Source organism: Tachypleus tridentatus, unplaced genomic scaffold (genome assembly GCF_004210375.1).
Source record: "Tachypleus tridentatus isolate NWPU-2018 unplaced genomic scaffold, ASM421037v1 Hic_cluster_2, whole genome shotgun sequence".
In the NCBI taxonomy this organism is placed as follows: domain Eukaryota; kingdom Metazoa; phylum Arthropoda; class Merostomata; order Xiphosura; family Limulidae; genus Tachypleus; species Tachypleus tridentatus.
In genome coordinates this window covers 37081177-37096055 of record NW_027467782.1, presented here as the reverse complement: position 1 = coordinate 37096055, position 14879 = coordinate 37081177, and the positions used below count along the sequence as shown (strand labels likewise).

Genomic DNA, 14879 nt, shown 5'->3' with positions numbered 1-14879 from the left:
TGTTCTGAAAAAAGTACTGCCCACCGAGGAAGGAAAACACATTTCCAGGTGGGATGCTTTGGTAAGGAATGAAGTTTCGAAGTATATTGTAAAGATAGTTGCAAACGGCGAAGGTGTAGAGAAGGTTCATGAGATTCAATGTATATACTTTGAACTGTAGAGGTACGGAAAGCCCCAGTGCAGAGCCGAAGTCCTTGGTGTTGAACGGGGTCCAGCATCTTTAAGGCCGAGGGTCTGGCAGAGCCATAGACCATTGATCCATAATCAAGTTTCGATCTAATAAGAGCACGATATACCTTTAACATTGAACAGCGATCTGCCCCCCAACTGGTAGAAGAGAGAACACAGAGGATGTTCAGTGCTCTTGTGCATTTGACCCGAAGCTGCTTTAAGTGTGGTATAAAGGTCAGTTTACGATCAAAGATAAGCCCCAAGAACTTGGTCTCCGGGACCACTGGCAGCAAAACTTCACCGATATGAAGTTCAGGATCAGGGTGAATACCCGTCGACGGCAAAAGTGCATGCATACAGTTTTGGAAAGAGAGAAATTAAAGCCGTTCGCCATAGTCCACTTCCGTACACAATTGAGGGCGGTTTGTAGTTGCCGCTCAATATATCTCATGTTTGATGACTGACATGAGATGTGAAAGTCGTCGACATACAGCCCATTCGCAACAGTGAGAGGGAGTTGTTCAGTGATGGCATTTATCTTTATACTGAAGAGTGTAACACTCAATACACAGCCTTGAGGGACTCCAAGTTCCTGTACAAAAGAACGGGAAAGTGTCGAACCCACACGAACTTGAAATCTCCTGTCCATTAAAATTTTTTTAATAAACATGGGTAGATGGCCACGTAACCCATATGTATGGAGGTCTCGCAAAACGCCATACCTCCATGTTGTGTCATAAGCCTTCTCTATGTCAAAGAATATTGATACAAGGTGTTGGCGGTTGAGAAAGGCTTCTCTGATGGATGTTTCAAGACGAATTAGGTGGTCTGTGGTGGAGTGCTGTCGACGGAACCCACACTGGGTGGGCGAGAGGAGGTTGTTTGATTCAAGGAACCAAACAAGACGAGCATTAACCATCCTTTCTAATGTTTTACAGAGACAGCTCGTCAAAGCAATTGGACGGTAGTTTGAAGGAATCTTGGGATCTTTCCCTGGCTTAGAGAAAGGTAAAATAATAGCCTGGCGCCAGGCATCAGGAAAAACATTCTCCTGCCAGATCCGGTTGAAAACAATCAGAAGGACATCAAGAGAAGCAGGAGATAGATGGTGCAGCATGTCATAATGAATATCATCAGGTCCAACAGACGTACTGGCAGACCGATGAAGGGCCATTTTTAGTTCCACCAGGGTAAAGGGACAATTATAGTCAAAGAAACAGTCAGTTCAAAAGGAAAGAGGTGATCGCTCTGCCCGAGTCTTGATGGCCAGGAAGGTGGAGGAACAAGCAGAAGTGCTAGATACCCGGCAAAAGCTTTCACCTAGAGTGTTAGCGATGTTCCGAACATCAGTCACCTCCTGACCATAAATACATATGCAATTACGTAACTAAACAAATCGACTAGGTCATTAACAACAGATAATGTACAAGTTTAAGATCTTGATCATTTGACATTTTCGAATTACAGTGGATATTAGTTGGCCCTGCAGTAGAGCCCTAGATTACAGGGTATCAGGATTTTATAGGGCCACGCGATTCTTTACAGTAGGTGTCTGTGATGAACAGCAGAAATAATCCGATTATTTTAAAATAATATATCAAAAGCAATTCAAACTTATATCACATGCTCATTACACAATTAATCACCAATGTTATATCCAGAGATTTAAATATACGTCTCTTTTCATCATGAGTCCACACGGGCTGGTTCAGTTACTTTATAAACCAACTGGCAAAATGTATAATTTATCTCTACTCTGTTATTACAATATGATATGTGATTATTATACTTTAAAAGTTGCCACTATATATTTTTTATGGCTACATATACAAACACAGTCTGGACCTGTTTAATTACATCTCTTATTAACGTATATAACTTTCATTAACTTACTTCTCTCTATTAATTTGGTTGCATAAATATACACTGCTGGCCAGAAAAATTAGCACATATAGTACTGGCCAAAATTTTAAGGCCAATGAACATAAAGAAAAAAATGTGCATTTTGCATTGCTAGACTCAACCACTTATTTGAGTTGAGCTTCGAAAGACGTAAATAAGAAAAGGGAAAATAAAAATAAAAACCTTTTAGGATTAATAGGAAAATGTGAATACTATGAAATTAGTATTCCAACGTTACTGACACGATAAGGATATCCCACCAGAGACATTTTCTACACGACACAGTGGAGGAGGTTCCATCATAAATTGGGGTATTTTATCCTCCCATGGAACAATGGAGCTTCAGGTTATATTGGGGCGTCAAACAGCAGCTTGCTACATTGGCATGTTGGAGAGAGCATCTTTGTTGACTGAAGGCCCTCGCTTGTGTGGAAATGACTGGATCTTTCAGCAGGAGAACGCTGCAATCCACAATGCCCGCAGGACAAAGGACTTTTGTGTCGAATAACGTGATTCTTTTAGACCATCCAGTGTGTTCTCTCGAAATGAACCACATTGAAAATGATTGTGGATGGATGACAAGGAAACTCTATAGAAATGGACGTCAACTTCAAACAGTGCATAATCTTCGTGAAGCCATCTTCACCACTTGGAATAACATTCCAGCGAACCTTCTGCAAACGCTTATATCGACCATGCCAAAGCGAATGTTTCAAGGTATTCACTATGACGGCCGTGCAACTCACTGTTGAGACCTCTTGTTGGGCATTTCCTACCCTGTTTAGGACTTTCTTTGGTATGGTCTTAAACTTTGACCAGTTAGTATTTCGGCTAATTTCATAGTGTTCACATTTTTCCTATTAAATGCAAAAAACGTTTTTGATTTTATTTTGCCTTTTTATTTTCATCTTTCGAAGCTCTACTCAAATAAGTGGTTGAGTCTAATAACGCAAAATCCATATTTTTTCTTTATGTTCATTGGCCTTACAATTTTGGCCAGCAGTGTATATTGGTTGGCTAAGACCTAGAACTTTCTACAAACTACGAGACATTATGATGTGGCAATACTCACTTAAAGTAACGAGAAAAATTCAGAAGTCTTAGTAACATGACATAAATTTACAACAATTGAACATTGCAATAAATAACTCGTAAACAGTTTCATAAGCAAACCATAACTATCGCTTCTAAAATAACTTACTTTAATGCTCGCACAGTACAAAATAAAAAATACTTTCGTAATAAAATTAAAACAAACAGTGCGTATATCTCACAACAAGCCCCTCTTAGAAAAAAATTAAATCTTTTATATATATAATATATACACAGCCTGTTTTCAGTTCATCCACAAAATCTACTCTCACAATCTGAACCAATATTTGCAGTCTCCTTGATGGTCTCTCAATGCATAGAGTAGACTTCGCCGTTACTGAATCCTTGTTCATGTCTTGATCTTACGTTGCACAAAGTATGTCTTACCTGGTCTATCTGTGAATACATCTTTCTGGAAGAGTAGATCTTATAGTTCTTTTTTCTGCTTGCTAGTCAGTTCTTCACTTATATTGACGTCCTTGTATGTCTTATCTCTACCCAGTAGTCTTATATCTAATGGGTCTTCATCTCCTATGACAAAGCCACTATCTTCTGGTACTACATCTATGACATCAATACTTGCCATATCCATACGTGCCTCAATAACTGCATTCATTAGATTTTCTTTCATCTCAAAGTAATTCCTCAATGGATTGACGTAGTAGATTTTGCTCTTCTGATTACTTTCACCCTACAGTCCAGTCTGGTGGGCATTTCTTGCACTTCAAATGGTCCTTTCCAATTCAGGGTGAGTTTGCTGTTGCTTGTAAATAGCAAAATAAAGACCTCGAGAGAGCTGACAGATTTTCTTTAGTTAGTTTTTGAGGTCTAACATAAACCTTTGTGTGTTCTTAACTTCTGATTCTTTTATCCATTCTCATCGTTTTAATGTCTGCATCAGAATTCATATTGTTCTTCTGTATAGCCATCTAAACGATCAGATATTGGACCAACTTTAAAAAAAAATTGCTTGTGTTGGAGTAACATTGCTCTATTATCTATTTATTATTAGAAGCTGAAATATTGTTAGCATCATGTTGGCTATAATCGTTTAGTCAATGTAAGGTTGATGAGCAATAAATAAATAAATAATAAACTGTTGACTCAAAATTTGTGTAACATATACTTACTGTTTGGGCGATGATAGGTCTAATGTCACAGCTATGTAATGCCTCAATAGAGAATTATTAATGTTTAGTACATACAATGTCACGGTTATGTAATGCCTCAAAAGAGAAGTATTTATGTTTTCTACATACGACACTTTTTTATCCGTAGTACATTGTTAAAAGCATGATTTAAATTTCAAAATACTGAACTTTGCAATTAAATGAAATAATAATCAATTAACAATCTCAACAACATATACTCACCTAATTCAGAAAATATGGGACATTAATTTTAGTGCTTACATTTGACATCAACATTCCCTCTGGTAATAAAGGAAAAAATACAAGTGTCTTAGCTGGAAAACATAACCTACAACACCGCCCTTTCTCTGCACCATGAAGTCTCTTGAACAATCCTATTTCCAAAAAGTAGTATTTAAAATTAAATTTCCATAGTTATCACTAAAATAACATTGATAGTTAATTACTTTAATATTCTTATTTCAATTATTAATCAATTTCAATGTGTCTGTTGAATCTGCTGTCACACCAAACTGTGGCCAGGATTATGACATTGAGAAAATGAATATATTTCCCCAAATATGCCATGAAAACTCATCCACGTTATCATGCAGCCTATCAAGTGGTTGTGATGTACTTTTTTCGAGTCATGATGCGACATACTCATGACCTATATTTATTTGAAATGATTTCTGTTGACGAATTCTCAACAATACGAACAGTGCTCGATGAAGTGAAAAATGGCTTGTGCTTTTTCGTTTCGCAGTAAACGTTTTCAGTATAAGCCGCAAGCACACGACTCCAAAATATTGGATGTCTGTAATATAACCATTATTATATTCATAACACTCGTGTCAAAGGCAAACAGAAACTTGCAGTCTTTGCTTTAATAATTTATCACTAGAGCATTAACTAGGGGCATACTTCAATGACTAAAAGGCATTTGGACAATATAGTAGTGATGAAAGCACCAACAATAGCAATTCCAGTTTTCTGATTTTATAAACACCTTACCTGTGATTTTTCCAAATTTATCTAAAGACGAATGTTCTAGAAAATTTCCTTAATACATGTTCATCATTTGGTTGTACATTTGTAACACCATCCTAATGAATCGGTTATTATAAATGTTAATTAACCTTGGGAACAAACTAATTAACAGCGGTGAGTCTATGAACTTATAATGCCACAGGCCCTCTCTGATACAGCGATAAGTTTACGGATTTAGAACGGTAAAATCAGAAGTTCGATTCCTCTCGGTGGACACAGCAGATAGCTCGATGTGGTTTTGCTGAAATAAAAAAACAACAACACACACACAACGCCATAATTCGGTATTCCTCTAGGTAGTCATAGCAAACAGTCCATTGTGGTTTTACTATAAAAACACAAACAAACAAAATGACTAATTGACAAAATTTCAAACATTTTAAACTGAATATGTCAATGATTTGGTTTACATAAGAAACGAACATTAACGTATACAACTCAGCCCCATATGAATATTACGGTCATATTGATCTTCATATATATTTATATCTTTATTTATTTTATTCAATATTTTGACCTACAAATAGTCAAATGTTGTTTTCAGTTTGTTTGGAGCTAAGAACAGTGGTACACCACGGTTTGTCTGTGCTATGCCCATCACGTATATCGACACCCGGTTTCTAGTTTTATCATAATTCCGTAGATATACCCATGTGCCATTGGGGAACGTCAAGTTTTATACTAATTATATATATAATTATACATATCCAGTCTTTCCAACACAAATTCGAGTTATAATATCGGCAGTGGGAAGAGCACAGATAGCCCATGATGTAACTTTGTTCTTAACAATAAACAAAGTTTTCCTTCTCTAATGTCCCTCTCTTGTATTGCGATAAGTCTAGGATTTACAACGCTAAAATCAGGGTTTTGATTCTCTTCGGTGGACTCAACAGATAGAAAAACATACACATAGAGTATAGCCAGGTGGTTAAGGCACTCGACTCGTAATACGAGGGTCACGGTTTCGAATCCCTGTCACATCAAACATGCTCGCCCTCTCAGCAGTGAGGGGCGTTATAATGTGACGGTTAGTCATACTATTCGTTGGTAAAACAGTAGCCCAAGAGTTGGCGGTGGGCAGTGATGACTCGCTGCCTTCTCTACTTTTACGCTTCTAAATTAGGGACGGCTAGCGCAGATAACACTCGTGCAGCGCGAAATAAAAAACAACAACAACAAAAAACCTTCTCTAATACTGTAACACAGAATGTGCGTCTGCCTGTCTGTTGGTCATGCACTGATGTCATAGCAAAATACTGGGTGACTTAAATAGTTTGGCTTCCTCTCACTTACAGTAGTTTAGTGTTTATTGAAAATTAAAGACATATTTGGACTAAAATATACAAAAAATTGCGACATTATAAGAATAGAAAGCTACTGTATTTTGTAACAGTAACTTACAAGTTTAGTTTATATTTGAATGTCTCTACTGTTTTAATTATCTCAATAATAATTCATTGATGAAACCATGCCACACTACTAGTCTAAAACCTAATATTCAGTCAGTTCTGAATTATCGTACAAGCAAATCAACAGACAGACACGCACGCGCGTCATTGCGAATGATTTTAATGAGACAATCTATGGAAAGAAAAACAAAGTGATTCCCTATATAACAATGTATATTTAGGCGAGCCAGCGAGTTTTAGTAACAGTGCGTTCATCAATAGTCTATACGTCATGTTGCCTAGCAATTATGATTAATTTGATATTGTTGTTAAGAGAGAGGCTGAGAATATCGAATTAAAACTTGAGCTACGAATTTGAAAAAAATATTTGCTGTTTGCTACTATAAAGAGTCCGTTGGTTACTGAGGTTTGTTTTCATTATTTGTTTCCATTTTTTAAGTTTAAAATCGTAGAACAAGTAAGAGTAAAGGTTACCTTTATAAACGTATAACGTCCCATAAAAGACGAAGTGCATAAACCTAATAATCCGCGCGAGGCCTAATACTTTCGCTAGCAAACATACGAGGGTAGCTTTGGGCCCAAAGTGTGAAGACAAAATTTTTCTGTTAGATGCCGCTTATTTTTTTCTACTCTGGTTACTGTCCACAGCGACTAAATGATTTTCTCTCGTAGCATTTCAGTAAAAGTTTACAATGCCAATAAACGCTTCCTCTACAGTCGCGCAGATAGCCAAGTGATTTCCGCAATAGAACACCAAATCACCCTCTTACAGTCTATCAGAGAAATGGCTGTCTTATTATAAACCATATTTACAAGAAATTTATCGAAACTGAATAAAAAGGTATTAGTGTCTCAATTTTGTCGTAGAAAGAGAATCGCTTCCTTCAATATATAAATTACAAGATCTCCTGTGTAAAGGTGCAGTTTCCAACATTACAAAAATATATATGTTGTGTTGCGTAAATATAAAGAACGAAAACGAAGATTGGAATACAGCCGATATATTTATTATTAACACAAAGTTTCTGTCCTTTTACTCTTCACACAGTGTAACACTAATTCTCGTATTATCTCTATCACTTCAAAGTGGTGCAGGAGTTCGATTTCGATGTGGCTTTGCTGAAAGAAAAAAAACAACACACACACACAACGCCATAGTCCGGATTCCTCTAGGTTGCCATAGCAGATAATCAATTGTGGTTTTACTATAAAAACACAAACAAAATGACTTACCGACAAAATTTCAAACATTATAAATTGAATATGTCAATAATTTGGTTTACATAAGAAACGAAGAATTAACGTATACCGCTCAGCCCCATATGAATATTACGGTCATATTGATCTTTATATATTTATATCTTCATTTATTTTATTCAATATACCGCCCTCGAAAGAGTGAAATGTTGTTTTTTAGTTTGTTGGAAGCTAAGAACAGTGGTACACCATGGTTTATCTGTGCTCTGCCCATCACGTGTATCGAAACACGGTTTCTAGCTTTATCGTAAGTCCGTAAATATACCCTTGTGTCACTGGAGAACTTCAAATTTTATACTAATTATATGTATAATTGTACATACCCAGTCTTTCCAACACAAATTTCGGTTCTAATATCGGCAGTTGGCAGAGCACAGATAGACCATGATTTAACTTCGTTCTTAATAATAAACGGCCCGGCATGGCCTAGCGCGTAAGGCGTGCGACTCGTAATCCGAGGGTCGCGGGTTCGCGCCCCCGTCGTGCTAAACATGCTCGCCCTCCCAGCCGTGGGGGTGTATAATGTGACGGTCAATCCCACTATTCGTTGGTAAAAGAGTAGCCCAAGAGTTGGCGGTGGGTGGTGATGACTAGCTGCCTTCCCTCTGGTCTTACACTGCTAAATTAGGGACGGCTAGCACAGATAGCCCTCGAGTAGCTTTGTGCGAAATTCCAAAAAAACAAACAAACAAACAAACTTAATAATAAACAAAGCTTTTCTTCTCTAATGTCTCCTTCTGGTATAGCGGGAAGTCTAGGATTTACAACGCTAAAATTAGGGTTTTCATTCCGCTCGATAGACTCAGCAAAAGCCAGATGTGGCTTTGAGAAAAAAAACAAAAAACCACACATACACACACACACATGGGATATAGCCAGGTTGGTAAGGCACTTGACTCGTAATCCGAGGGTCGCGGTTTCGAATCCCCGTCACACCAAATACTGTAAAACTTCAGTGTTATCGTACTAGCAAATCGACAGACAGACACGCATGTGCAAGATCGCGCATGTTTTTTAATAAATGAGTCTGTGTAAAGAGAAAACAAAGTGTTCCCAATATAACGATGCATACATAAGCGAGAGAGCGCGTTTTAGTAACAATGCCTTCCAACAATAGTCTATACGTCATGTTGCCCAGTAATTATTATTAACCTAATGCTGTTGTTAAGAAAGAGACTGAAAGTATCGAATTAAAACTTGAGCCATGAAGTTGATCAAATATTTGCTGTTTGCTACTACAGAGAGTCCATCAATTAAAGAGGTTTGTTTTTTTATTATTTGTTTTTGTTTTTTAAGTTTAAAATTCCCTCTAGTCTTACACTACTAAATTAGGGACAGCTAGCACAGATAGCCCTCGAGTAGCTTTGTGCGAAATTCAAAAACAAACTAACAAACTAAATGCCGACATAGTTATCAACCTAATAATCCACGCGAAACCTAATACTTTAGTTAGCAAACATACGAGGACAGCTTTGAGTAATATATTATTAATTGTTCCCTTATTTATACACAAGTTTTAACACTTCCAACACCTTGTCAGTGTTTTCTTAAATAATCGATACGTTTCATTTTCTCTCCGTTATATATATCATTTTAATGTTTTACATTAGGTTTAATCTTAGTTTAAACAAGTCTTTTGACAAACATTTAGTTTTCTCTTACACGTATGGGGTGGCACGAAGTAACGTTTTTGGCTTCTTTATCTCATGGTCCCAATGGATATGAATCCTTGGGGTGGCTATCCTTAAATATATAGCACTATTCGCTGATACTTTTATAACACACCACAACATGAAACGCAGATCGTGTTTGTCAGCATCATATCTCGAACTCGAGATCCTCGATTCCCTAATCTGCTATGGTAACGACAATGCCACACTCAGGCCACTTTACGTTAGTGTAATGTATTTAGTGATCTATTAAACACTGTGCTAGCGACCACCAGCTTCTGCAACGTGCTACATTATACACTCAAGTCTTAAAGGTTCGTGTTATATTATAAGAAACAAAAACTCGAATATTATTGTCGTATTACACTCATCATTGTTTTTTTATTAAATCTTTTATTACTATTATGAAAAGAAAGGTGATTATCATCACTAATATTTATCTATTTGTTCACTTTATTTTCAGAATTACAAACCCATGTTTTGGCAACGTATTCTTAGATTTGCTTGCCTGGTTTTGGTTGCCACAGTGGTGGAAGGACAGAAGATATATGACAATCTTTATCCTGACAAGTCTTCTTCCACTGATAAAAACGAACTACCGAAAATACCAAATCAAGGGTACAATAAGCAGAATGACATCCCTGCAGTAACGCATAAAAATAAACTAATGTATCAATATTTAGGCAATTGGATAATGAATACTTCAAAAAAATATCTTGATTTCGTTGGATCTGATCGTAATAATCCTGAACAGTATAACCACGATTACAGACTAGATCAGCGGCCATCCTACGGAAGTAGTTCTGAATTAAAGAAAATTGATATACCCATGAAAGATCAAAGTATATACAAATTTCTAAACAAAACTCATAATAAACATTACAAAAAGTTTAATTACGGAGACGCCGACAAAGAAGAGCACACTAAAAACAATTTCAGTTATAATGGGACAATCCAGAAACTTTTGGGATAAAATCGAACTACTGAAAAGAGCAAATCAAGGGTACAATAAACAGAATGGCATCCCTCCAGTAACGCATAAAAATAAACAAATGTATCAATATTTAGCCAATTGGATAATGAATGCTTCAAAAAAATATCGTGATTTAGTTGGATCTAATCGTAATAATCCTGAAAAGTATAACCACGATTACAGACTAGACCAGCGGCCTTCGTACGGAAGTAGTTCTGAATTAAAGAAAATTGATATACCCGTGAACAAAGACGCCAACAAAGAAGAGCACACTAAAAACAATTCACAATTTTCCTTTCGCTCAAGAAAGAAATTTATGCATGAAATTATACTGAAAGAAACTCTTAATTATATTATGAAACGTTTAATTAATGAAATGGCTAAAGAGCGAAGCGTTACTGGTATCAATCATACAAGAAGCACAGAAGAGCACACTAAAACAATTCACAATTTTCCTTTCGCTCAAGAAAGAAATTTATGCATGATATTGTACTGAAAGAAACTCTTAATTATATTATGAAAGGTTTAATTAATGAAATGGCTAAAGAGCGAAGCGTTACTGGTATCAAACACACAAGAAGCACATCAACTGAGATTCCTACTACTGTTACACCATTGAAGTAAGTATGATTTTCTGCCCAATGTACGTGTATGTTAAATATTTAGCTGCATGACAAGTTTAAAACTTTAAACAGGTACTTTATAGACGTATCATATATACTATGTTTAGATAATTAGTTGTGAGCACAAAGGAAATTCTCTGGTTTAGGTTTACGATTGCAGACTAGGTAGACTAATTGTGTTTTTTTTAAAACCTAACGTTTAAAAGAATAGAAAAATCAATAACCCAGACGCTTTTGGAAAGTGGACTTTCTTTCATCGGGAGTATTTATTTTATTACTGTTTATTTTACTGCCCGTAGATTTTCATCTGTTATAAAACACCTCATTTTGCTTACAACGGCTTGTATGCGATTTGTTGAAGGTTTCTACAGCAGGCTAACTTTTCAACATCTAAATCATAGCTTCAACATTATGATCATTAAATATACGAGGGGTCCGTGTGGCCCCAGGTGTGAGGTGGATATTTTAACGTGTACTAACAAATGTTAAAACTAATAAATTTAATTTATCTGATTTAGCATTGATATTTGACATTTTTCATCTTTAACAAACAAATGATTTAATTAGGGATACCTGCTCCACAAAGCTTCATTAAATGCCTATGGTAAACTGAGTCCTTTTCTTTTCTTAAAATAGTTTGCCTTTTTAACACAGTCTTAGTCCTATTCTTTGTTTTCATGTGTAAGAAGTTTCCCACTAATCTAAAGTACTGTAGAATCACATACAATATTCCTCTTTTTTATTTTTCCTTGTAGGTAATGTAGTATTAACAATTTGTTTACTGTCAAGGTTTTTTATTTATCATGTCTTCATGGACTGTTCCTGTGTTAGATATTTAAAATATCAATTCTTTGTAATAATTTTCATCGATGTAGGTATTTTGTAAAAAAAAAAAATACATTTTTGGCATTTTTGTTTATTTATTACTTAGGAGGAAAAGGGCGAATTTCAATGAAGACTTACTAAACCAGCCGAGGAAGTAAGGATAGCCAACCTATCATGAATGGTCATCACATGCAGAAAAAAAAAGTGTACATTACTTGATCTTATCCTTGCTGTACCCTGTGACATGATGTTGCCTTTGTTCTTTGTATTTTGACACTGACTTTCTCAAATTAATGTTTATATTTGTTGATCTTGGTTAATATCATCACACTTGACACAATATGAGAATATTTTTTCTTCATCTTATTAGTGTTTATTATTATTATTATTATTATACTTCTTTCTGCAATTTTTTTTATTTGAAGTAGAAAATTTCAAAAGATGTCTTGGTTTGAGAAACATTTAATGAAAGTAAGTTATTTCAGTCTTTTGGTTATGGGAAAGAAATAACAGGTTCTATTTGTGTTTAGTAGTATTTTTGGAAGCCTAAGTTATGAAGGTAATTGTTTAGATGTCTAAATCTGCAGATGTCCATTCTGTTTTGTAAATAATATGAACATTCAGTGGAGGATCTTTTTTGTGTGCATATAATTTAAAACATTTTCTGTCGGTGTGTTATGGTTGTGGTTATCTTTCAAAATTTATTTTATCAGTAAAAATGACTAAGTGTGTAGTTTGAATGATACTTTTGTCTTTACAAAATTAAACGCCCTTTTGGAAAAAATGAATGGCATTATAAGTTATTTCAAGGATACCATGCACTGAAATTATGTCAGACCAACCATTTTTCTTGTCATAATTACTTTGATATCAGCTGTGGTAACTTTACAAAGAAACACATTCTGATTTGTTTACATTGTTCAGGTAACCAAGTGTAATGTGCAGTGGTGTAATTAAAGAAGAATGCTAACATTCAAGGATATTTTATTTTTAAATTGTACTTTTAAATTAAATCCTTCTTTTACATCATTGACAGGTCAAGACTACATTAATTTTTTTGGGTAAAATCTCTGGATAAGCAAAAAAAAAAACATAAATGAAGTCGTTTAATTTTGAAGCATCATTTAACAAGGGAATGAAATTTGAAAGCCTTCTGTACACATTTTGAATTTTTAAAAGTACAAGTATTATTGCAAAAGAATAAATATATGAAAACTGACTCATTTTTACCAAACCAAACAACGAACTGGCATATGGCTCTACAAGGTGTCTAAATAACAACTAGATCAAAGCATAGTTCCATAATCATCATTATTGTTATTTGTATATTCTGTGGCACCTTAAATTGTTATTTTTTCATGCTACATTTTACTTGTCGATGTGTAAAACGTCAGAGATAATATTCTTCTAAAAATGTATATACATTTTACCTGTAACATTCTGATGTACATTAATATTCTAACACGTATAAAATGAGAAAAAACGTAAACAGATGGCCAGTAGAAGACTTAGAAATAGGAGGTACTAACGTCGACACGATGGACGAAAATTGCGATAGTTTCAAAAGTAAAGAATATAAAGAAACTTAAATATAATGAATGTTAAAAAAAAAATAATTTGAATATATGAGGCCCTGAATCTCTAAACTCAATACTTCAAAACCTTTATTTACATATACACCTTCAACGTATGTAAATTATTCTTTATTCAGACCGAGCCTCTCAGTGGCTCAGCAGTAAACTGAGGGATTTTAACACTATAAGTTTGTTGCTCTTTCCGTTGTGGATGGCATGCTCAGTGCAGATTTCTGGATATGTGAGTTTCCACCAAAATTCGTGTTATAGGAAATTTTAAAGGCCGTCAATGTTTGAGAAACAGCGTGAGGTTTAATTTCTGTGTCACATTCTTGTTAAAAATGCTCAAGTATCTGCGGTCATGTGGCTGCAAGTATACAATGTCCTTATATGTAAAAATATAGGGCACAGTGACCTTAGTTAAAGTCGTCGCGAGAACGAGACAGCGATTTGATAATTAATCAAGACAAATTATCTACATTCATTCTACCCCTATGTATGGCCATTACTTAAGTAATTAATTAAACACAAAAGTAACTTTATCAAACCTCACTCATTTTAACTGTAACACAGAATTGTGCATTTGTGTCTTTTAAGAGGAAAATAACTTGGATAACTCCATCAATATGGGTATTAATAGGAGCTAAATAGGTATCAATTATAGTTAACAATGAACTCCATACTATATACATATTGCTGTGTATATAAACAAACCTATTCCATATAATTTGAAGTTGCCTCTTTTCATTACATTCTGATTTCAAAAGATATGTACGGTATTTAAGACGTAAAATAGGATAAAATACAAACATAGAAAAATGTTACTGCTTATGTAGGTGAGGGTAATGGTAATGTAGTTTTGGTATGTTTGAGTTTTTCGAAAGCATTTAACAATGTGATACACAGAAGGCTTGTGAAAAAAGTCTCGAAAGATGTGGGAAATAAGTTAGCAAATTGGGAAGAAGAGTGGCTGGATAAAAAAAGCATAGGGTTGTTACAAATGGAGTTCAGTCAAACTAGACTAATGTCACAAGTGGGGTACTTCAGGGCTCACTCTTAGGACCTTTGATCTTTTTGATCTACATCAATGATATAGGTGAAGGAATAGTCAATAAATATTTAAATTTGCAGATGATATTAATGTCTTGGTTGTTGCTGATTGCAAAAAGGATGCTGCTGCTTTACAAAAGGATTTATATC

General features: G+C 35.1%; 1 long non-coding RNA gene across 1 annotated transcript in view; it reads left to right on the top strand.

Annotated features, from left to right (window-relative positions):
- The window catches only part of LOC143242949 (uncharacterized), a 37583-nt gene extending 26954 nt beyond the window's left edge, over positions 1–10629 (top strand). The window contains exon 5 of the long non-coding RNA XR_013023479.1: positions 10148–10629. This is a non-coding gene — a long non-coding RNA (uncharacterized LOC143242949). The remainder of the gene's footprint in view (positions 1–10147) is intronic.
- The last annotated feature ends 4250 nt before the right edge of the window (positions 10630–14879 follow it).